Here is a 27,054-nt window from a genome sequence, read left to right on the forward strand (position 1 = left end):
TGCAAATTGGGAACATTTCTTTCACGCAAAAGATGTTAACGAATGTTGGAAAGAGTTTCATTCTATCTTCTCCAACATATTAAACAAAGTAGCACCATTCAAAGAAGTTCGTTTGAAAAAAAAACGAAACCTTGGATAACAAATAAAATCTTAGAAAACATTAAATTGCGAGATAAGATAAGAAAATCTTTTTAAAAGTTTGGCAAAGAAGAAGATTTAAACATGTACAAAAAACTCCGAAATCGTGTTCAAACATTATGTAAAATAGCTAGATCCGAATTTTTCAACAAGAAAGTTTAAGAGAATAAAAATAATTCAAAAGAACTATGGAGACAATTCAAACTAATGGGCTATCAACAAAATGCCAAATCAAACTCTAATATAGTTCTGAAAGTAAACGGTGAAATGTGCCATGATAATAATCAAACAGCAAATCATTTTAATCAGTTTTTCTCAAATGTAGCTGCCTCTTTAGTTGAAAGGTTGCCCCCGGGAACGGGAAGGTTCGTTGCTTCATCAGACACGGTGAAATCATTTTACAGAAAGAGAAGCGGTAACAAATTTCATTTAAAACATGTTGATGAAAATTTTGTATTAAAAGAATTATTTAAATCAAACACATCCAAGAGCACAGGACTGGATGGATTACCAGCTAGGTTTCTTAAAGATGCTGCCTCAATCAATAAAATCCATCTCACCTTTCTGATCAACATGTCTATTTCGGAGGGTGTTGTTCCCGATGAATTAAAAACAGCTAAGGTTAAACCACTTTATAAGAAGAAAGATAGACTAAATGCTGAAAACTATCGTCCTGTTAGTATTCTAAGTATTGTATCTAAAATTCTAGAACGTGCTGTATATAGCCAGTTAGAGACATTCCTAGTCAGAAATAACTTACTGTATGAATTCCAGTCAGGTCAGGATTCAGAAGCAAATACTCAACAGATACGTGTTTAATACATCTGATTGATCATATTAAGTCTCAGAATGCTAAAGGTCTTTTTACACGTATGATTTTACTTGATTTGCAGAAAGCATTTGATACGGTAGACCATAAAATTTTATGTGACAAACTCTCTGTTCTTGGTGTAAAATCGCTAGACTGGTTTCAGTCTTATCTCACTGGAAGGAAACAAATTGTGAATGTAAACTTAACAGTTTCAGAGTCTTGTAACATAGGTTGCGGTGTACCCCAAGGCAGTTTGCTAGGGCCTTTACTATTTCTGATATATGTAATGTGTGTATTAATCCAAGCTGCAAGATAATATTGTACGCTGACGACTCTGCAATATTATTCTCCCATAGAGACCCAGCAGTTATTTCTCAAACTTTGTCTTTGATGTTGAAGTCCTGTCAAGATTGGTTAGTAGATAACAAACTTTCATTGCATTTAGGTAAAACAGAAAGCATTATATTTGGTCCAAAAAGGAAATTAGATCCAGTGGCAAAAAATTCGAATTTTAAAATTGTGTGTAATAATCATGTAATTGAAGTCAAAAGATGTGTGAAATATCTTGGCATAGACATCAACGATTCATTATCGGGTGGAAAAATTGTAGATTCAATTGTCAAAAAGGTCAACCAACGTCTCAATTTTTTGTATAGAAATGAACAGTGTTTATCTTTTAGGTCAAGAAAAACTCTATGTTCTTCTTTGATTTTATGTCACTTTGACTACGCATGTACTAGTTGGTACGAAGGTTTATCGAAAAAACTTAAAAAGGAATTTACAAGTAGCACAAAACAAAGTAATTAGATTTATTTTGAATGTTCACAATAGGTACAGTCTGACACATAATGATTTTCTTCGGGTAAACATGCTTGATGTTGTTTCAAGAGTAAGTCAGCTCAGAATGAATCATATGTTTAATATTTTCCATGAAAAAGCTCCGAATTATATGTTTGCATCTTTTGAAAAAAATCCACGACTGCAAAATACTCGTTCAACATATAATTTTACTCTGCCAATGATTCATGGAGCTGAATATACATCATTTTGTTTTGTCGGAGCTAAAGAATGGAATCTACTTCCAGAAAATACAAAAACAATACCCAAAAAAGATTCAAATCTCAAGTAAAACGTCACTTTCAAGACAAAATGAAAGAGAAACATAACAGTGATTATATTTACTATTGAGACAGATAATGTTTTTTATCTACATTTTGAAGGACCCCAACGGAAATAAGCGTATATTATTACGCTTTTTGGGTTATCCTTGGATAGATTTGTTTAACATATCAGCTGTCTTTATTGTGATTTAATGTTCCGGTGTTGCATGTTTTATTCATGTCAATTTTTCACCTTATGTACTATGTAACATGTATTTTATTTATCATACTTTGCATACATTTTGTGCAAATCTTTCCTGAATAAATTTATTATTATTATTATATTATAAGATTGGTGACGTCATAAGATTGGTGACGTCATAAGATTGGTGATATTATAAGATTTGGCATACAACACTGAAATAGATTCCGATATAGAATGTAAATCATTTATTGAATCCTTACACTGCTATGACCAGATTTTCATTCTTTTTGGTTTTTTCGACTATGTCACAAGTCTTTCCGTGGTGCGACACTTTGTGGACAAGATCAAGATATTAGTATGATCCTTTGACGTACATTTAACTAATCTCGAGGTCGCATAAAGGCATATTGAAAAGGTTTTGAGGATTATATGTCGCTCCTTTGTAATCTTCAAAAGGAGCGTATCAGCTGTAATTGGCGTTTTTTCCATTCATTTTGTCACGACATGTGTCAGGGGCGCAGAAAGTGACTGAGCCTATTGTTATACCGACTAAGCCATAACATTTCTGACTGAGACCATCGCTCTATTGAATGAGCCTATCGCTCTAATGAATGAGCACAACGCTCTTCTGTTTGAAAGTATCGCTGTACTGAGTGAATTTATCATTCTGTTGATCGAGCCAAATCGCTCTACTGATTGAGACTGTCGCTATGCTGACTGAGCCTATCACTCGACTGACTGAGCCAAGCGCTCTACTGATTGAGCATATCGTTCTGCTAACTAAGCCTTTTGCTATACTGAATGAGTCCATCGTTCTACTGACTGAGCCTATCGCTGTACTAACTTAGCCATCGCTTCACTGTCTGAGCCAATCGTTCTTCTGACTGAACCTATCGCTGTGCTGACTGACCATATCGCTCTTCTGATTTAGTCCATCGCTTCACTTTCTGAGCCAATCGTTCTTCTGACTGAACCTATCGCTGTGCTGACTGAACCTATCGCTGTGCTGACTGACCATATCGATGTACTGACTGAGCCTATAGCTGTGCTGACTGAACCTATCGCTGTGCTGACTGAACCTATCGCTGTACTGACTGAGCATATCGCTCTTCTGATTTAGTCCATCACTTCACTTTCTGAGCCAATCGTTCTTCTGAGGCTATCATTGTACTGACTGAGCATATCGCTATACTGACTGAGCCTATCGCTCTTCTGACTTAGTCCATCGCTTCACTGTCTTAGCCTATCGCTGTACTGGCAGAGCCTATCGCTCTACGGATTCAGTATATCGCTCTGCTAAATGTGCATGTTACTATACTGAATGAGCATGTCGCTCTACTTACTTTGTCTTATCACTATGTTGAAATAGCCTATCGCATGATTAGTGTTGATGATGATAAGTGGCGAAACACGCAAAATACACACTATGTATCAAGAGTTTCTATCAACACTGGGCCATATTGCTCATGTGCGCAAAAAACCAACTCATCTTTCATCACAAGCTATAGTATTCGTGTTCCTCACGTTTTTATTCACATCATCTCATAGGGAAAGACATTAACCCTAACGTTGAACCTCGCACTGATGAAAGAGAAATGTTGACTTTCCAGCTGCCATCAGGATCAAATGAAATCATCAACGATCGTTTGGAGACATTACATATGCTATGACAGTAGGAGTCTTCTGTTACTCTGCGTTTCTCCTTTCTGGATGATGCAGATTGTAAAGCCTGAACTTGTAGAAAATGAACACAATTATCTTTCTAATTGTCCATCCTCTATTGGCACTGGTATTTACACTCCAAACCACGAGGATCCACTGCTGTTATTCTGGGTAAAAATGAAGACTGATATATCATGGAAACAGTGTTCAATCGTTTTTAAAGATAGCAATTTCCAGTACATCGAAAACATTTCATTTTATAGTAAAACATTAGAAAAAGTAATTGTTCCTTTCTTCCTTTGTTCCTTGGACGTAAACATCTTACAAGAGAAAATATTTTGGAACACAGCACTGTTTTCTCAGAATCATTTCTCTGCTAGGTTATAAGAGGTGTCCCCAGCACCCAGGCATCCACTCTCCTATTTAGATACTGCGTATCAATGTCTACCCCTACTACATGAACTTGCGTTTTTGATCCATCAGCTGACGAGCAAAACTGTTAACAGTCCGCTATCCTAGCTTGATTTACTAAATCCCTGCTCACCACAACACTGCTAAAGCCGCTGTTCCTAAGTACCGTGCCAAACTGTTTACCAACACAGCCTCTCGCTATCGGCACCACGTTACATGATTCACTTAGATAAGGAGGTCGTTTGTCCGCAGATAATGAATCCAATACCCTGCTGCTGCGATCCTTCCCTCTTCTTTTGCTACTTCCTATAGGAAGTCATCTAGTTCTACCTCTAGTCTTCATTTACACTACTCCTCTGGATCAGCCTCGTCCACAGCAGCAGCAATTCCTGATGCCTTCTTACCACGACACCCATACGACAAATGTCCTGGTTGAGGCATAACATTTCCTACCCTTGGATTGCACGGCTGGTTTTCCATGACTGCGGGTTAACGTTCTGATGTGGTTTGATGTCTCCTTGTTAAGGGTTTCTAGAGGTCATCAAGTTGCCGCTTCTACTACTTCTGGCATCGGCAAATTGGTCCGCTAGCTTGAAGAGTGAAGGGATTATTTCTTTCAAGACTTTGAGTGCCTGTCATAACCATATATAACCTAATCCCTGAAAATAAGGTCCTTCAAACCATCATATGTCTTGTCGGTCTTGGTCATCTCATTCCATCATTCGAAATAGTTGTCTAGCCTTAAAGAGAACCGCACAAATGCCTCCAATCTCTGGTCTTGATGAACGGAATGCCTGCCTAAATCCTTCCTCTGTTTTCTCAAAGTAGAATCTTCTTCAGTTCATTAAAGTCATTGGCCTGTTCCGCTAGAAGCAGCGTGTCTCTCCCTGAAGTACCGCACTTCAGTTCGCTCCCCAATTAGTCAGGTTGCAGTTCTGAACTGTAGCATATTTCTCAAATCACTGCAAATACGAATCCATATTGTCCTTTCTCTTCTTAAACTGAGGAAGTTAAGGACCATGATGACGTGTTCGATCTCGGACGGGTGGCGTTACCTCTGAATGCTAAAATTCATTATAAATTAGTTGCTCTCTTCGTACTTCCTTCTTCTTTCTCCAAGAACAAGCTGACTTGTTCTTACAGCATTTCTTTCTGAAAATGCCTATCCTTCTCCCTCTTCTATCCCTCCTGACACTCCTGGCATGTTCTCATTCATTCCTAGCCTTGTACTTCGCTCACAAAACTGTGTAACTCTGATCCCTGCAAGCCCATTTCTTTTCCCATCGACATGAACTCCTCCCGTGTCGCCATGCTGCTAGATGAATTAAGGCAATACAAAAATAAACAAGAAAGACAGTAAGCATAAAAAAGGAAGCTTTCATAGCCCTACATAAAATATGCACCCTTTCAAAATATATCAAGATATGTATAATATTTACAGTCTATAATTGTTTTCTTCCAGTGGGATTGACATGCAGTCAGTGTACATCAAACACAAAATGTAAAGTAACTTCCACCACCTGTAAGGTGGTACTTTTGAACTACTGGATAATGAGGCTATATATCTGACCCCGTTAGATCTGGTGTGTATTGACAGGTCTGTAATCTTTTCCTCAAACCCACGGTCGAAACTGATGAAAGACAGAAAATGATCTCAGATGTCCGAAAAATTGACGAAACCTTATTATACCGATCACACTTACATTTCCCCCATGCGTTTCCATACTTTCATAGTTTGAACAATCTTAGATTTGGTATGACAGTCTGTGATTTACTCCACATGGAACTTGGTCGAACTCGTTTGTTTGTGTACTGACTGAGTTCTACATGTGTCGCATTATGAGTTGTTTAGACAGTTCTTGTACGGGATTGAGCTGTCTCTCACGATAAGAAATGAGATAGGTAGAAAGGAAACATATTTGAACAGCAGCCTAAAGTTCTACATGTGTCGCCTTATTTTTAGTGAGTTCTCGTACGGGATTGAGCCGTCCCTCACGGTTAGGAACGAGACTAGTGGAATACAATCCTATTTGAACAATAGCCAAAAGTTCTACATGTGTCGCCTTATATTTAGTGAGTTCTCGTACGGGATTGAGCCGTCTCTCACGATTAGGAACGAGAAAGGTGGAATACAATCTTATTTGAACAGTAGCCTAAAGCTCTACATGTGTCGCCTTATGTTCAGTGAGATCTCGTACGGGATTGAGCCGTCCCTCACGGTTAGGAACGAGACTAGTGGAATACAATCCTATTTGAACAATAGCCAAAAGTTCTACATGTGTCGCCTTATATTTAGTGAGTTCTCGTACGGAATTGAGCTGTCTCTCACGATTAGGAACGAGACAGGTGGAATACAATCTTATTTGAACAGCAGTCTAAGTTCTATATGTGTCGCCTTATGTTTAGTGAGTTCTCGTACGGAATTTAGCCGTCTCTCACGATTAGGAACGAGATAGGTGGAATGCAATATTATTGAACAGTAGTCTGAAGTTCTACATGTGTCGCCTTATGTTAAGTGAGTTCTCGTACGCGATTGAGCCGTCTCTCACGATTACGAACGAGACAGGTTTAATACAATTCTATTTGAACAGTAGTCTGAAGCTCTATATGTGTCGCCTTATGTTAAGTGAGTTCTCGTACGCGATTGAGCCGTCTCTCACGATTAGGAACGAGACAGGTTTAATACAATCTTATTTGAACGGTAATCTAAAGTTCTACATGTGCTGCTTCATGAGTTGTTAAATGAGTTCTCGTACGGGATTTAACCGTCTCTCATGATTAGGAACGAGACAAGTGGAAAACAATCTTATTTGAACTGTAGCCTGAAGCTTATTTGAACAGTAGTCTAAAGTTCTATATGTGTCGTCTTATGAGTTGTTAAGTGAGTTTTCCCAAACAAATTGCATTAACATTTTGTTCAAAATATACACAGCATTGTGAAAGAAATCTAGAGTGTAAGATTTGGAACAGTTATTTCATGCTCAATCAATTTTTAATTTTGCCAAAAAGTAGAGGAGTATATCTGACAAACATGAACTCTGAAAAACTGAAAAACCGCAGATTCACGCATGGCATATATCATCATGAACTTCATTACAATTTCTTGAAATACAGTAACTCTTCTCGAGCCTTTAAATGGCAGCTTTACCGGTTCTCAACTTTTTCTGAAATTTTCACTGTATGCACTTCAGCTAATGAGCCAAATTATCTGATGAAAATATTCGGTGTACTAAGTACGGATATAGCTATTTTTATTTCAAGAAAACTTTTTTATCATTTTTTCAAGTTCGAGATTGTCAATTTTTATTAATTAACAATATTTATATTTATTTTTGACATGGAAACTTGCAGCAGGATCTACTTACTCAATACTGGCATGCTATGACTTTGTGAACCATTGCTTCAACTGATGTTTTGAGGAAATACTGACCCCTGTCGAACCCAAACCAAACTGACTAAAATTGAAATATTAATATTTTGGCTTAGATATGATACCTTTACCGGTTCTCGATTTTCTTGATTAGATATTCTTGATATAAAGGTCCAAATAATATATGATGATTTTTGGTGTACTCAAACTTGAAATACATGCTTCAGTTCTTTAAAATATTGTCTTAGCCGAAAAATGTGAACAAATGTGAAAAAAAGAAACTTTCTAAATTTTGTAATTGTATGTTTTTGTTATATTTTGCGATATTTTGATACCTATTCACCGCCATAATGTCTGATTGATGCATCTATCATTTGGTAATGTACACTGTGGTTTTAATATTTTCTCTGAACCTTGTCATACTCCTATGGTTACGACACTAAGTGGGTCGACGCGCAGGCCTGATGGACCTTTTGACTTTTTTAATCCTATCTCATGGGTAGTCACTCAAGGTGCTACAAGCACAGTTTTGTTAACGCACAACGCGCCAAAATCTTCGTGCGCACACACGCACGATACAGTATCGTGCGCAGAACAGTGAGATAGGATCGCACATTTTGCATGATAACAGGAACATTAAAACTGATCAGTGATTATAAAAGTCATTTTTAATTTGACCGTTTTCGAAATAAAACTGGACCTACATTGATCTTATCGGTGTCTTCTCACTAAGCCAACATTTTGATATTTTGGGTATACAGGTAAGGTATTTTGTTCGCCGGGTGAGACCAGGTGTGAAAGGTAGAACAATAGGAGATAATAACAGGTAAGGCTATAGACTGCTTCATAAAACTTCCTACTTTCAAGAGAAAAATAACTCTGGATATTTAAGAATTACATGCATTTTTATTTCACATTAAATGCATTTACAGTATTAACTTACTTATATAACCTATATATAAGAAACATAGCTATTTTTGAATTATGGAAAAACATAGGAATATAAGAAAATTCACCTATAACTACTATTTTTCAACTATTTCAATTATTTATGAATATACACTTATATAGACACATAAAGTAGCAACCCACCCAAGCCAAGACGAAATGGTAACACCCATCCAAGCGTTGATGTCTTCTTTCATCACATCCATGTTTTAATTAATATGAGTTACAATAACACTAGTATAGTATGTAAATATTAAGGTACACAATTGCCATTATTTCACGAACTGGGACTATCAAATGATAAAACAACATTTAAGCAGTTAATGTTAACTATATCTAATTATATTTAACAATTCTACCAATCCTGTAAGTGATGAACAGAAGACACAGCAACATCTAATAGGATATTATATATTTTAGAATTACTCTTAGCACGGAATAGATGTTTTTACGTTTTCATGAAGAAAACAAATTTATTAAAACACTTGTAAATATATTTCTTATTGATATCATAATTTAACCTCTTGAGATTAAGATTTTAGAATATATTACATAATGCATGTAGATTTTAGTACATATATATTAAGGAATTGCAGCAAACATTTAAGACTTAAATATAATTTCCTACATAACTTTATTTAAATCTTTATTTTATAAATCATATTCAACTTGTCGTTTTTATATTTTCTGTCAAGGAAAGTAGGAACAGACTATAGCTGAAAATTACTCAGGTGTAAAGTTTGACATGTTGGCCAGGAAGTACAGGTAAATGTTGGCAGGTCCGGATCGGTACCGACTTGGTCGCCCGTGTAACTCACACATCTCTTAAAATTTACCTGAACAGATATGTTCTGTTTACCAAATGAAAATGAGAGTAATACAGAGGTAGTGAACAGACCATTTCCTTTCTGACGGTATGAGGATTTAAATGATTCATTGCGGTGATATAAAGAGACGTTCGTTAATGTTTACATATATAATGCATATGTAATGAGGTTTTTTAATGTAAAACCAATTTTCATGATGTAATACTTACCATAACTTTAGTATGCAAATACAGTACCTACACCCATCTTTGTATCCCAACAACAAAAGATTCAAAAGAAAAACAATCCCGCCCTCCCTACGATCCATGAGCCATCACGGCAGGAACGCAGAGTGATCTCCCTTCCTCTAATAACCTTTATGGCGTAAACCCCACAGAGGGGCAGCCAGGCAGATAAGGAAGAGGGGAGGATAGGGTGGGACTCCATAAAGTTATGGTAAGTATTACATCATGAAAATTGGTTTTACATTAAAAAACCTCATTTTCATTTCAGTAATAATTACCATAACTTTAGTATGCGAATTCGTCTTACCGTAGTGGTGACTAGAAGCCAGGCAGCCCCTTCAGCACAACCAAAGTAGTAGGGAGGGAGAACAGAGTGCTAAATTGAAGGAAGGGACCTCTCTGTGAAAGAGCAGGTGTACCCACATGCCGCCGTACGGAAAGACATGGCCCGGGGCTAACGAGGAGGCCCAGCCACTGACTATGCCACCACCAAAGGTCCCAATGAATACAGGCCTTCTGAATGGGAAGCTAGGGATCACAGATAAAAATCTGTTAAGGTATCCCTGCCCTGCCAGAATACTGCAGACATGACCTCCTGAAAGGAGGACTCATTGAGAGAAGGGCCCAGGATGAAGCAAGGGCCCTGACCTCGTGAGACCGCGCTTTCGCTCTCGCCCGAGCCAGACCATCAAAAATGCTCGTAAGCATACTAAATCACCTGGCAAACCCACCTGGAAACCGACTGGGAGGAGATATCTCGTTGCCCCTGTTTAATGGGCAAAACAGACGGGATCGAGAGCCCCGCCCCCCCTGGTTTTATCAAAATAAAACCTAAGAGCCCGACAAGGACAAAGCAACCTATCTCGCTCCTCCGAGCTAGTCACAGCCAGGATCCTGATGGGATCGTGCGAGAACCCCGGAACCTGATTCTTCGCTAAAAACAACTCTATTCATAGCAAAGCCTCTGATTAGGGCAGAAAGAGAGGAGGACTAACCTATCTCCTTCCTGCCATAACAAGCAAGAACTCTGGCAATAGCTGTACGATAGCCAGCAATAGTGCCAGGTGGCAGATAGCGGTACCTAAACAGGGAGATTAGGAAGTCCGCAATCAAATGCAGAGGCTTCGAATGAATAAGCTTCCTTGCCGACACACCAATCACAGAAGATCATCCAACGTGACTGGTAGACGGCAGAAGAGGAAGCCCTGATTGATTGCTCAATGCAATCTGACACCTCTTGAGAAAAGCCTGCCTTGGCGTGGCTTCCAGAGATAGCCTCAGCGCGTGAAGGTGGAGAATCTCTGGTCAAGAGTGTGTCGTTCTGGGCCAAGGCTGGCGAAGGAGATTCGGTCTGGTGGGGAGAGCCAAGGGCTCCTCCACCAGAAACGACAAGAGCTCCTGAAACCAAGCTTGCCTCGGCCACAGAGGGGCTCTCAGAAGTAAGGAGCAGTGATGCTCACAGAACTTCTGTAGAACCCTGCCCACCAGGTTGAAGGGAGGGAATGCATATGCATACGTCCCTTCCTATTCCAGAGAAAGGGCGTCCACAGCCCACGCCTTACGGTCTGGGACCGGGGAGACGAAGGTTAGCAGCTGGTTGTTCAGGGAAGTGGCAAACAGGTCTATAATAGGTCTGTCCCACGCCTGACAATTCCCCTTGAAAATCAAGGGACACAGCTGCCATTCCGTCAACACCGGCTGGTGGCGCCTGGAGAGTGGCCACCAACACACTCAGCCTGCCAGAAAGATGCTTGACCGCTATGGTCAACTGCATGTCCTGGCAGAGAAGATGGATGTGGATGGAGAGGGCACACAGGACATGAGACCTGGTGGCCCCTGTCTCTCCAGATACGCGACAACTGTTGTCGGTAGCCACACTTTGGACTGCAGGATACCCCTAAAGGACTGCAGAGCCAAATGAACAGTCTCATCTCGAGTACACTGATGTGCTCCGAGAGTTGTTCGCCAGACCACTCCCCCAAGCGGCATTGGCCATCGAGGTAAGCTCACATTCCTGTCATAAACGCGTCCATGAACAGGATCATAGAGGGGATAGGCTTGGTCAGAGGTACCCCGTGGAAAACGTTCTCCTGAATGGTCCACCAGCAAAAGAACTCCCTGACCGACTGGGTAAGCGGGATCCAGGCCTCCTGGATGACGGAACCCAGTCAGACAGGAGGAACATCTGGAGAGGTCCGATGTGAATCCTCCCTAGGGGGACCACATATGCCAAGGAGTTGAGATACCCCAGAAAACTGAGGAACCAATGTACCTGGACAAGCGACCAAGTGATGAAAGTCAGAGCCAGAGCCCTGACCTTCTCAAACTTCTCCAGAGGTGGAAGGGCTAAGCCCCGAACCATGTCAAAATGGTTCCCCAGGAAGAAGAGGTCCTAATATGAAGGAATCTCTGACTTCTCTCTGGAAGGAATGAAGCCGACTCTGAGCAAGAGTTTCAGGACCAGACGAGTGTCCTTCACTAACGATTCCCACACCAAGAGGCATGAGGGAGTCGTCGAAATAGATGTGGACGTCTATTCTGCATGAGTGAAGGAAACACCAGCAGCAACTTGGTGAACACCAAAGGAGCTGTCGTGAGCCCCAAGGGCATCTCTGCCTTGGCAGCATGGTCCCTACTTCCTCCTGGAGCACCCGTGCCCTTTCTGAATCCCCGGGAGGAGGAAAGAAACAAAAACGGCCAGGAGGCGAGGGACGAATCCTGAAGAAGGGGAATACCTAGACCCTCCCTGACCACCGACAAAAGCCCAAGCGTCCTCTGTAATATCCTGCCACTAGGAAAGGAAAGCAGAGAGACGTCCACCCACAGGGAGTTCCGGATGGGGCAGATCGAGCCCCTGCCAGACCAGAGAATCGTCTGCCCAACCGGAGCCTGAGCCTGCAGGAGAAGGACATGAGCCCGGGAAAGGAGAACCAACGTCCACCCGGCCATACCCTTCGCCTTTCGCGGCCAAGAAGCAGAAATAGTCAGGAACCCTTCTTCTTGCCCCCAGGAGGTTTCTTACCCTTCCTACCCTTCCCCTTGTTGCCGTTGAAGTGAGGTTGGGACTTGGGCTGTGCAGAAAACTGAGCAGCCGAAGACTTCGCCTTCTTCTTAGGAGGCACTGACCCCTGCGAGGCACTGGCCTTCTCAGCCTGAAACCTCTTCACCATAAGTGCTGAGGCGACCGAGTCCTCCTTCATATCCTTCTGAACCCAAGGAAGAGCTCCCCTGAACAGGGTAGAGCCCTAGAAGGGGGCATTCAACAAGCGGAAACGGTAGGGTTACTGGACTGGGCGGAATTTCAGAACTGAAAACTGCCTAGCCAACACGGCATTGACGAGCAGAGAACCTGCAAGACTGCCGTGTCCTGTATGTCGGCTGTTCTGTCTCGGATAACCGACACTCAGGCAAATCGGATACCCTGTATAGACAAACTGTCAGGAAGTCTATGTATGACAGAACTTGGATGGAGAGGTGCAACATTCTCTCCATCCTGTGGTGCTCTTTGGGATCGAGCACCACCTGGTCCACTGATTTGCCGGGCCAGGCAGCCAGCTGTCTCAACTCCAGCTGTGCTGGTTGAGAGGCCAGCTGCCCATCATGTGTGGCATAGTCGGAAGCTGAAGCCTCTGACAATTCACCAACACTGAGCTGCAGACCGACAAACCCGGGAGCACGGGTAGAGAAGGAGTCCTTCTCTAAAACCGGAGCCCGGGCCGTGGCCAGAACCGAAGACATGATATTGCCTTCTGGCAGAGACCGATCTGAGCGAACGGAAGCCCGAGGAGCCACCAGGGAACCCAGAAGGATGGTGGATTCAGGCGCCGACGATGCTGAGGCGGTGGGCAAACCTCCGCCCTGAGAATCCGGGAGATGTTGGCCCGGAGGACCCGCATCCCAGAAAGCACATGCTGAGCCTCGGCTTCAGCAGTCTCAGGGCCATCTTCCCCTTGTAAACCCTCTTGGCCCAGGAGAAAGATGAATGACATCGTCTTCCTCTGCCGAGCCCGCACCCTCGATGTCCATCTCCTCCTCAATAGAGACCGAAGTCCCCTTGGGAGGAACAGGGGCCGCCAGAGGAGCCATCTCCGCAGAGGGGAACTCCTCTTTATGGCATTTGGACGCAGCGCGACCAACAGCTGTAGCTGTAGGCTTGGGTCGGAGACCCGAAGCCGACTCCTGGGAACAGGAGACCGACGGGTCCGCGCTGGAGGCGGAAGTCCTTAAGGTCTGGCAAACCTTTATAGGACCGGCCAACAAGGCCCCCGAAGTAGCAGAACATTGGGGGGATTCCGCACTGCTATAACATCTCCTAGAGGAGAGACCAGCCCCTATGGGTTCCACGAGTGAAGACCCATGGGGTAAAAACCCAAACCCCTGAGGGAATGGGAACGGTCCAGCGGGCCGGGAGTGACCCCAGAACTGGCCAAGATGGCCTGAATTTGGGGCTGGACATCCTGTCCAAAGGACCAGGATGAACCGCCACTCCCACCAGGTGGAAACCCAGACATGTACGGGCTAAGCCCGTAACTGCTGAGTAACTGTTGGTACCCAAAACCATCCGCAGGTTGGCCTGGGCGACCCAGGAATAAGTGCCCGCAGGCACCCCTACTCCCTGAGCCCTGGGGAAAGGGAGACCGGAAACCGGACTCCTGGCCTGAAGCCCCAAACCCTTGGAGGAAAACCCCCTGGGAAACCCTGCACTGGGAAATCTGGATTGGGACGGAAGTCCCAGAGCCAGAAGCCTGTGAGGGTGGGAAAACAGACCCCGCGCTGACACCAGGATTAGTGAACTCAAGTGTCACTAATCCCCGTAGCCACAGACAATCCTGACAAAAAGTCTGTGGCCCCTGAACCTATACCCGAAGGCACATTTCCGGAGTCAAAGCGGCCCCCACCAACGACGCCACCTGGCGTGCCGAGGTCCCTGAAGGAATCAGAGACCTCGACCGGAAGTCCCTTTCCGACGGTAACACCGCCGCCTATCGAGAGCTACCGGCCAATTCGACCCTTGACTGCGCCGAGTCAGGGTCGGGCTGCCCCCCCCCCCCTACTCCAGGACGCACCTGGACAGGGGGAGCCACCCCCTGCTGAAGGGCGGAGCTCGGTGGAACGAGAGCACCTCCAGCAGGAACGCTCTGGTTCAGAACTTCAGGAGGGAGGTCTTAAAAAGCTTACTTCCCTTACCGGAAGAAGAGGACGAATCCCTCTTCCGGCGGAAAGTTAGCTGGAAAGGCATGGGAGCCTAAGCAGCAGACTCCATGTGCAAACAAAGTTCACATAGTGAGGTCTGGCTGCAATGTCGGCAAATGGGACAGGTATCATGGGGTTCCCATTATCTATAGAAATAGGAACATCCATGCGCTGACCCTCGACGTAAACCCGGCACCTTTATCCAGCATCGAAACAATAAAAAATTGTAACAATGAAAACAAGGATAAAAAGTTTTCTAACAATCAAAAAACTACGAACGAGATCATAAAACCTACCGTACGCAGCAAGATTGTACTGCAAAAAAAAAGAAAACGGTCGTACAAAACGGCCGACAAAGCAGCAAGAAAACAAATTCCAACTTCACGAAATCCGAGCAACGAGACAAGTAGTCACGAACTCGAATACGTGGAGGAAAAAACGGCCGGAAATACGGTCAAAATAAACAAATGACAATACTTAATTTCACAATATAAGTTGGGAGATGGGTTTATAGACTACTAATAGAGTAACAATATACTCAAACGACAATGGCAGTACGAAGAGAAGGAGTAAGAAAAGCACTTAGCTCAGACACCTCCGCATTCGTCGGCAGCCATAAAGGTAAGAGGAAGGGAGATCACTCTGCGTTCCTGCCGTGATGGCTCATGGATCGTAGGGAGGGCGGGATTGTTTTTCTTTTGAATCTTTTGTTGTTGGGATGCAAAGATGGGTGTAGGTACTGTATTTGCATACTAAAGTTATGGTAATTATTACTGAAATGAAATCTGGTCACGCGTGGCTATTTGTAAACAAAACACTTAAAATTACGAGTGTATCTAACTATTCAGAGTATGTTTTTATTCTATATCTGATATATTCGCAAGTGTCCAATCTATATATTAATGGCTTAATTAGGATATATACTATATGTATTCTTAAACCCTATCCAACATTTATTTAAAAGTCAGTTCTAAATGTATATCAACCACGATAGAATAGCACATTTGTGTGAAAGAACCGCATAATGTGCACATAAATGTCGAATGGTTATTTCGTCCAATTTTCCTATCGTGCAGAAATCGTGTAGACATCGTACGCACATCGCACGCCATGTAACGTTGTGCCATCCACGAGCTGTACCACCGACTTTTACTCATTGTTCCTGAAAGAGGTCCTTTACGTTTTATGACTTTAAAGAACTGCATTAATACAATTCTTACAGCAAGAAGTGAATATGAAAGTATGCTCTCAAATTCAACAGTAGTTTCAATTCTAAAACAGCTCTTCTTTTGCTAAATCCACATGCTTTAAAAGTTTAGGTTTACATTATATTCTTACTTTGAAAATGTTCTTAGGATTAATTTAAATTAAGTTTGGGTCTAGGTATACACAGTCTTTGTCTGTTTGTTTAAATTTTTCCGATGTTTACAGGTCTATTTTTGTTATTTCACCTTACAGTGTCGACACCTTTATAAGAAATGATTGTTCTGTGCTTGCATGATTTATTTGATCGTTTAAATGCCCTTCATGGTTTATATATTTGAGGCGCCAGCGTTTTGTCATCAATAACCTTACAGTGTCGACACCTTTATAAGAAATGATTGTTCTGTGCTTGCATGATTTGATCGTTTAAATGCCCTTCATGGTTTATATATTTGAGGCGCCAGCGTTTTGTCATCAATAACCTTACAGTGTCGACACCTTTTATAAGAAATGATTGTTCTGTGCTTGCATGATTTATTTTATCGTTTAAATGCCCTTCATGGTTTTATGTTTGAGGCGCCACCGTTTTGTCATCAATAACCTTACAGTGTCGACACCTTTATAAGAAATGATTGTTCTGTGCTTGCATGATTTGATCGTTTAAATGCCCTTCATGGTTTATATATTTGAGGCGCCAGCGTTTTGTCATCAATAACCTTACAGTGTCGACACCTTTATAAGAAATGATTGTTCTGTGCTTGCATGATTTATTTGATCGTTTAAATGCCCTTCATGGTTTATATATTTGAGGCGCCAGCGTTTTGTCATCAATAACCTTACAGTGTCGACACCTTTATAAGAAATGATTGTTCTGTGCTTGCATGATTTGATCGTTTAAATGCCCCTCCTGGTTTATATATTTGAGGCGCCAGCGTTTTGTCATCAATAACCTTACAGTGTCGACACCTTTATAAGAAATGATTGTTCTGTGCTTGCATGATTTGATCGTTTAAATGCCCCTCCTGGTTTATATATTTGAGGCGCCAGCGTTTTGTCATCAATAACATATCGTTATATGTATGTCTATTATATATCTTGTGAAAAAATGGAGAATAAATGATAAAACAAATCATTTATATATATTGAATATCTGTTTAAACATATTTTTCTGTAGTAGGTTTTATTTTATTTCTACATAATAGTCTACTTATCTCTTTTTTAAGGTTTTAATTTAAGATTTATATATATATATACCGTGTAATACAGTTTTTTCCGCGAATCAAATATTTGTTGATATTCATTTTTTTACCTTAATAAGACAAAATTTTGTATGGATATTTTTTTCCGACATTTCGATAACTCTACATTAATTCATTCTTTTGATTACAGTCATAGATAAATTCCTCCCCTTCCTTATACCATAACTTATCATAGATAGCTTTGATCAACTTTCTCTATTACACTGTATCGGATTGACTTTGTATACATTTACTTGTAAGATTTGTATATTTTACCATTCCTCTAAGATTTCTCTCTTAATAACATCTTACAGTTTTGTATACATTTACTTGTAGTAAGATTTGTATATTATACCGTTCCTCTAAGATTTCTCTCTAAATTACATCTTACAGTTTTGTATACGTTTACTTGTAAGATTTGTATATTGTACCATTCCTCTAAGATTTCTCTCTTAATAACATCTAACAGTTTTGTATACGTATACTTGTAGTAAGATTTGTATATTATACAGTTCCTCTAAGATTTCTCTCTAAATTACATCTTACAGTTTTGCATACGTATACTTGTAGTAAGATTTGTATATTATACAGTTCCTCTAAGATTTCTCTCTTAATAACATCTTACAGTTTTGTATACGTTTACTTGTAAGATTTGTATATTTTACCATTCCTCTAAGATTTCTCTCTTAATAACATCTTACAGTTTTGTATACATTTACTTGTAAGATTTGTATATTTTACCATTCCTATAAGATTTCTCTCTTAATAACATCTTACAGTTTTGTATACGTTTACTTGTAAGATTTGTATATTTTACCATTCCTATAAGATTTCTCTCTTAATAACATCTTACAGTTTTGTATACGTTTACTAGTGTAAGATTTGTATATTTTACCATTCCTATAAGATTTCTCTCTTAATAACATCTTACAGTTTTGTATACATTTACGTGTAGGATTCGTATATTTTACCATTCCTCTAAGATTTCTCTCTAAATTACATCTTACAATTTTGTATACGTTTTATACTTACTTGTAAGATTTGTATATTTTACCATTCCTATAAGATTTCTCTCTTAATAACATCTTACAGTTTTGTATACGTTTACTTGTAAGATTTGTATATTTTACCATTCCTCTAAGATTTCTCTCTAAATTACATCTTACAGTTTTGTATACGTATACTTGTAGTAAGATTTGTATATTGTACCATTCCTCTAAGATTTCTCTCTAAATTACATCTTACAGTTTTGTATACGTATACTTGTAGTAAGATTTGTATATTTTACCATTCCTCTAAGATTTCTCTCTTAATAACATCTTACAGTTTTGTATACGTTTACTTGTAAGATTTGTATATTTTACCATTCCTCTAAGTTTTCACTCTAAATTACATCGGACAGTTTTTGACACTTCTTACATGTATGTAATGTTTATGTTGTGCAGTGTTCCTAATTCTGTGTCGACTCTGTATGCATTATGTGGTATATGAAAGTAAATGCAATCACGGTAAAATTGTAACATACCTGTGCAGGTAAATATTACCACGGTAAAATTGTAACATACCTGTGCAGGTAAATATTACCACGGTAAAACTGTAACATTCACATGAAGGTATATACACCCACAGTAAAACTGTAACATACCTGTGCAGGTAAATATTACTACGGTAAAATTGTAAAATACCTATGCAGGTAAATATTACCACAGTAAAACTGTAACATACCTGTGCAGGTAAATATTACCACGGTAAAACTGTAACATACCTATGCAGGTAAATATTACCACGGTAAAATTGTAACATTCACATGAAGGTATATACACCCACAGTAAAACTGTAACATACCTGTGCAGGTAAATATTACTACGGTAAAATTGTAAAATACCTATGCAGGTAAATATTACCACAGTAAAACTGTAACATTCACATGAAGGTATATACACCCACAGTAAAACTGTAACATACCTGTGCAGGTAAATATTACTACGGTAAAATTGTAAAATACCTATGCAGGTAAATATTACCACAGTAAAACTGTAACATACCTGTGCAGGTAAATATTACCACGGTAAAACTGTAACATACCTATGCAGGTAAATATTACCACGGTAAAATTGTAACATACATGTGCAAGTACATATAACCACGGTAATTGTTTTACATTCCCGTGAAGGTATTTACACCCATAGTAAAACTGTAACATACCTGTGTATAGATGCCAGACAATATGTTTCCGATTCAGTTTTTTTTTTTTTTTTTTTTAATGTTTTAATTTTATTTCATTCCGTATGAAACAGCATATATACAAATAATACCATTTAGATTTACACAAGATGGCGGAGGACATTAGCCATAACCAATAAGATTAAGACACAAAATTCATAAGTATGCATAGATATCAAGCAAATTTCAAACAGAGCGGTGTTCTGAAGCACAAGTACTCGAAAGTTTCCTTTTTTACAAATGTAAATGTATAGATAAATTAAGAAACACTCAATTGCTAAAAATATCTCGAATAGCATAAGTAAAAAAATAATTCAAGTATTTAATAATTCCTTTCCGTTCTTTTTGTCGTAGCATGAATCAAAAACCTGCCAGAATTCCTGAGAGTTTTTACATTTTAAGACCACTTATTGATGTATATATACATACTTTGTGTTAACCTGTATCTAGTACATGTATATGTTCTGTACCTGCAATATATAGATTATGCCTAAACAATGCCAAATCTTAACTTCATTTTATACGAACTTATCAGTATGTGAAGATGTGATAATACAATTTGTTTACCCAATGCTTTGGTTGTCAACACATATTCATATAGCTTCCATACCAGTACTGTTTTGTTTTTATTTTGTATCATGATTCAGGTTAACTTTTATGTACATATCCAGTGTTTAGCTCCTGTACCTAAGACATTGTTACAGAAATTTGACAGCTTACCTGCAGCAATCTGCAAATACCATGTGTACACCACCCAACTCCCAAGAATACATCAGGTGTGTTAGAACATGCTCACAATCTACAGTGATATACCTATTATAAATGAATGTCAGCTCGACATCATCATTCTTCAAAGATGTGGGGCTATTTGTATCTTGAATACCTATTATAAATGAATGTCAGCTCGACATCATCATTCTTCAAAGATGTGGGGCTATTTGTATCTTGAATACCTATTATAAATGAATGTCGGCTCGACATCATCATTCTTCAAAGATGTAGGGCTATTTGTATCTTGAATACCTATTATAAATGTATATCAGCACGACATCATCGTTCTTCAAAGATGTGGGGCTATTTGTATCTTGAATACCTATTATAAATGAATGTCGGCTCGACATCATCATTCTTCAAAGATGTAGGGTTATTTGTATCTTGAATACCTATTATAAATGAATGTCAGCTCGACATCATCATTCTTCAAAGTGATGTATCATTTTGCAAAGATACAACAATATTTATTCACATGAACGCATTGGGTGTATGTGAATACATTCTCCCTGAATGAAATCTTGTACTAAGTAAATAAAGTACATTTCTTGTTATCATAGAATAATAACAGTGTGTGCGAGAGGGCTTGTGTTGTCAGTAATTGTAATCAGCAAGTCTTTGTAGGAGATAACCTTCCATTGAAACTTCAAGTGCTGGTTTTGCTATAGGCTCAGTTTAGGTCCCCCTTCTTTGTATCACTTGAAGTAACCAGTAACATTGAAAGTCCTTCTAAATTATTTGACGACGACACCTCCTCGCACCTCACGCACTCTGGAACTTCGATTTCAACTACTAAAACAAAATTCTTTGAAAGCTAAAGACTTATTTTCCATATTACTTCATACATTTTAAGGCGTATGGGATAACATTCCCCAGTAATTTCTGTGTAATAAGATTTGGCCTTAGCACATGCGTCACAGGTATGTGGTATGCATCAACGGTAGAAATACACAGATTTGTAACTGGATTTGAATCATCATACTTTCAAACGATTGACCGATTATCTGATACATCGTAAAGAAAGATTTAGTGTAAAATATAAGGCATGCTTTTTTCGTTAATATTTTTAGACTAAACAATCGAAATGCATATTCTTTTTTTCACTATATCTGCAATTCAACTTATATTTGAAGACAGATCATGGGTAGACTATTCTTCTTTTTGATCACTTAAATGGATAAATTTATAAATAGTATATATATGTTAGACATAAAATTATGTTCATTTCGTTATGCTTTAGTTTACCGATTTTATAGCCAAGCACAATGTATTTTTCAAAGATGTCGAAAGTCCCATGTCTTCCATAATGTCTTTCATTGCGTTCAAAAACCTATGTACATACTATAACGTAATGTTCTTAATCTTCTACTTCACCACATACATTACGAAGGTTATTCCCCTATATTTCCTATTTATGGAGGTGGTATTTACTTGCAATAATGCACTGCATCTATTTCAACTTAAACACTTTGTTCTTATTTTCTTCTATCATATCAAATAGAAGGTTGAAAGTAAATTCAAACGTCTGTGAGCCATCTATGCTATATCTCCAAACAATATGATGGTATAAATGTTGACTGTACTGCCTCAAGCTTTTGTTTTGATGTATATCTAATGACATATATGTTCTGGATTTAGGATTGTATACATCTGTAGTCTTTACCTATAAACTGTGTCTATTATAACCTCGTAACTGATGTCGGTGCTCCTTTTGCTTCTTGTTCATAGACATTTTATGTCGTTTTTAATTCGTTTGCTTCTTCTGTTTCAGCTACTGAACTATTATTTCTGTTGTTTATTTCTTGAAGACATTCTTCAAGTTGTGCTACTTCCGATTTTTCTCTTTTCAAATTCTATGTACTATATCTTAGTATTCCTTTTTTTTTTTTTTTTTTGTCAACACTTTACAGTAATTCCATATTGGTCTATTGTTCTTTTTTATTTTTTTTGCAATCATTACAGTATTGTTGTACTTACTGAATGCAATTATTTATGTTTGATCTTATAATCTGTATCGTTCAACATGTTGTGATTAATTATGCAGTTTGATTCTTACTTTTTCTATCACAAATATTTAAGGCCCCATTGAAGTCTCCTCCTACTATGTTCGTTCCTGTATCGTTTTTGTGTCATCTGCTAGAGGTGACATATAGGTACATGTTGTATCGTTGTTGTGTCACCTGTTTAAGGTGACATATAGGTACATGTTGTATCGTTGTTGTGTCACCTGCTACTATACTAATATGTCGTCGTTCACACAAAGATTTTTTTCGCAGTAACTTCAGTTCACTTTGACCGATCGAGCTCAAACTTTATACAGCGTTTTCTAATTGAAAGCGCTTGCTTAGGAGTGCATTGCAGATCCAAAGATCAAAGTTCAAGGCCACTTTTGCTGTAAATAGATAACGTCAGTTCCTTTTGGTCGAGCAAGCTCAAACTTCATACAGTGCTTCCTTACCAAAAGTGCTTGCTTGGGATTGCTTTTCAGGTCCAATGGCAAAAGTTCAGGTTCGCCGTTACTTTAAATTGGAATGTTATTGATAACATTGTTTAAAAGACTCAAGAATCTATGTACAGTCTGTAAATTGTGTTAACTAGTAGTCCTCAGATGAGTCCTCACAATAACAAATGCTGAATACCTTATCATTCACGTGTAAGTTCATATCCCTGGTTTATGAATTTTCAATGGAATAACAGCAAGTCTGATGCAAAGTTTCCATTTTGCTTTAATTTGTACTATAAAAACTCGTATCAAAATACAATGCATGTTCTGCCTTTTTTCTTTCTTTTTTCTGTTTTTTCTTTTTTTTAATACCCCCTAGAATAAACAAAATCAAGACCACAAAATGTTTTTTTAACACAACATGACATGTAGTTTGATTACAGTGTTGTCTGGTTAAGACCAAAAAACGTTTTTTTAACACAACACGACCTGTAGTTTGATTACAGTGTTGTCTGGTTAAGACCACAAAATGTTTTTTTAACACAACATGACATGTAGTTTGATTACAGTGTTGTCTGGTTGAGACCACAAAATGTTTTTTAACACAACATGACATGTAGTTTGATTACAGTGTTGTCTGGTTGAGACCACAAAATGTTTTTTTAACACAACATGACATGTAGTTTGATTCCAGTGCTGTCTGGTTAAGACCACAAAATGGTTTTTTTTAACACAAAATGACATTTAGTTTGATTACAGTGTTGTCTGGTTAAGACCACAAAATGTTTTTTTAACACAACATGACATGTAGTTTGATTACAGTGTTGTCTGGTTAAGACCACAAAATGTTTTTTTAACACAACATGACATGTAGTTTGATTACAGTGTTGTCTGGTTAAGACCACAAAATGTTTTTTTAACACAACATGACATGTAGTTTGATTACAGTGTTGTCTGGTTAAGACCACAAAATGTTTTTTTAACACAACATGACATGTAGTTTGATTACAGTGTTGTTTGGTTAAGATTTGCAGATATCAATAGGAATATTGATTTTATTCATTTAAAAAGAACTTACGCTATTTCCAAACTTTTTACTCTCTATCACAGAAACTGTAAGATCAGATGATGTACTACAAATAACATTTATTTCCTTGGTTTTACATCTATTTTAACATGTATAGCAAATACTCATCTTAACATTACAAATATTGATACATATAGACTGTACATGGAAATGAGTGTAAATCAACATGTTTTATATCTTTAACTATCTTTTAAAAAGTAAGAATTACAATAAAATTATTATATTGTATTAATAAGGAAAATCTATCGGCGGTATTCAGTTCCTGTCAACACTAAACATCTTATCTGCAAGCTTACTCATCACATCCCAAACAAATGGTCAAACTATATGCATAGAAAAAATACAATAAATATCTACGGCTATTGTTCCATAAAACTCATCTCTAGAAACCTTGCTGGGCATGCGACACATCCACTTCCGTGAAATTCTTTAATATCATTTAATGAAGATTTGAAAAGAAAAAGATTTTTTGTAGCTTATTTAGAACGCAGATATTTACAACTGCTAGTGTTTTGTCTTCTACTTCGAGTACTACGAGTTTGCAATTAACTCCTGTCACGACATTTCGGTGTGTCAAAACCGATTTTCGTCGGATTTATGAGTTTGTCTAGTGTCTCTACTTGTTGAATGTCATCCTTTTCATCTTGTCGTTCCAATTTATTTGTGCGTTGTGTCGTTGACTTCTCCATTGTGTTTTCTAAAGGTTTTTTCGTCCTGCAGCTCACCTTCTGATCAGTGTAACCCGCATCCTCAGTTTTCTTTAGGTTTGAGGAGTCTTGCATTTTGTGTCCAGATTCGTTGCAATAGAAAAATATCCGTTGCGATGGGCCTTCTGTAAGTTGTTCAGTAAAATAGCCTGAAATAACTTTACAAAGCTACTTCAACAAAGATACAAAAATAGAAATTGGTTCTTTTACAGATTTTGTAAACAATATTGACAGTTTTGTTGATGAGAAAACGTTTCTATTCAAAACTACTTTTCAGCAAGCTGTTGGTGAAGAATATTCCTTAATTTCAGAAAATACGTATTGAACTATACACGTGTACGAGTTAGCTCCCTTATGTCGTTTTCCGGTAAATATGATGTTAACGTTACATGTTGTAAACAACATGGGTTTACGTATGAAATGTTTATGTGTGTGTCTTATTGGGATTTACAACAGTGTTAAAGTTGTGTATGGGCTTAAATCAGTTATTTGATTTAGTGCGCTGATGATCCTAATGATCCAGATCAACCCTCTTCTTTCTGCCACCATCCAGCTGTAATATCATTTGAAGGAGACATGCAATTCAATTCTTACATAAGATTAAACAAAGGTAACATTTGAGAATTTTGTCGTAATTTTGTTGGATAACTTTGGAAATGGACTATTTTCTTAATCTTTGAATCTTCTCTGTAACGTTTTCGTTTGTTTACACAGGGACACTTCGCTACGTGTGGATATGATGTAAGACCACTCACTAGTGTATTTGGTGCTGGGGTCAGCGGCGTTGACATTACCTCATTGAATCAAAGCTGCGCAAACGCACTGAGACAGGAAGCGTATATGTACAGGTTCCTGTTGTTCCGTGACCAGGATTTATCATGGCAAGAACAGATCAAGTTCACAAATCTGCTGGGTCCAGCTTTTCGAGAAACAAGTTCACCGAGACGGCCATCCCATTCCAAGACTCCAGATCCGCGTATAGAGTTCTTTTCCAATGACCCCATGGAAGGTATTCCTGGACAGGGAGTTGAAGGATGGCACATTGACGGAAACAGTGTTCATGCTCCACATCACTTTACTCTTATATATTGCGTCAACGCTACCAGTAATGGACCAACTCTTATAGTACCACTCCGGGAGATCGTCGATATGTTTACACCGGAAGAAAGAGCCTATCTGGAAAACATTGTATTCGTCAGTGGATATAATGAAAGTATTAACATGCCTCTTATGTACAAACACCCTGTTACCAATGACGACACAATCGTTATCGCTCTCAACCGACTATCAGGTCAATATATAGAAATGCAAGATGGCCGAAATGTTACGTTATCCAAAGAGCAGACGCAACTGATTCAAGACATATTAATGGCAAAGATACTAGGTTCAAATCTGATTTACGCTCATCAGTATAAGTCAAGGGACTTGTTGCTACTTAATAATCCGTCGGTGGCACTTGTTGCCGGACCCGGCACACAGAATCCAGTAGAAGTGGCAGGTGTTCGACTCATTCATCGGTCCACCGTCCGCAGCGATCGTCCACCCAATAAAGTGTCTAGTATCAAGTACGAATGCGCTCAGCATTAACCATTCGAGGAAGGATATTGTTTATTTTCACTCAAGGATTCCGTATTTTATCCCCGGTACGGCGTTTTTGACACTAGGGATGCTGCTATACAGAGGTGCAAGAACGTCAATAAGAATGCAGACCTTGCTGTTCTGCTTAACTAAAAATGGAACGATATTGCTGAGATAATCATACGGCGCTCTGGTGTCCCTCACTGGTTATATGGAACGAATCCTAGCGGCGAGGACGTGTTTCGGGGGAAAGCAAAAAGTGAGTTTACAAACTGGCACACTGGACAGCCTAATGACCACGATGGACCTAAAGTGTGTTTGATCATAGGGCCATTTGGAACATGGCTTGATCTGGCGTGTGCGCCAAAAACCCAGTCTGGGGCTGATCCTGGTCCTGTGATAACTTGGGAAGACGGTTTCAGACGGAAGTTCAACGTATATCCGTTATGTGGCGTCCTTCACAAATACTCTCGTTAAACCAGACGCTTATTGTCAGCACATCGCTCGCCAACAGAGACTCTATTTAAAGTCTGTGATGTGATTTAACAAAATTAAAACGATGTTTATGAGAAATCTGGTAAACAATATCGTTGGCCGGTAGTACACACACACTCTTTTCCGAAATAATATAATATTTTCCTTTCCCTTTTCATTCTTCTTAAAATGATTAAGTATATAGACACGATGGTTTGAAGCTGTTTAACAGGAAACAGGTTGAAGTTATATAGGCAACCGCTATTTCTAATTTACATGTATGACTAGTCATTGTGGTAAATAGACTGTAGACTGGAAACAATCTATAAAACGACAAGCACTTCGTTTACAAAGAGAAAATAAATAAATGGCATTACTGAAAAATGATGTGTGCATATATTTACACTATATCTACAGGTACACCTGTACCATATACACGCA

General features: G+C 39.0%; 1 pseudogene; it reads left to right on the plus strand.

Annotated features, from left to right (window-relative positions):
- The first annotated feature begins 711 nt into the window (after positions 1 to 711).
- On the plus strand, positions 712 to 26,616 carry LOC132550595 (uncharacterized; annotated as a pseudogene).
- The last annotated feature ends 438 nt before the right edge of the window (positions 26,617 to 27,054 follow it).

This window comes from Ylistrum balloti, unplaced genomic scaffold, assembly GCF_031769215.1.
Source record: "Ylistrum balloti isolate Yb309-2 unplaced genomic scaffold, AGI_CSIRO_Ybal_v1 Utg370132, whole genome shotgun sequence".
In the NCBI taxonomy this organism is placed as follows: Eukaryota; Metazoa; Mollusca; class Bivalvia; order Pectinida; family Pectinidae; genus Ylistrum; species Ylistrum balloti.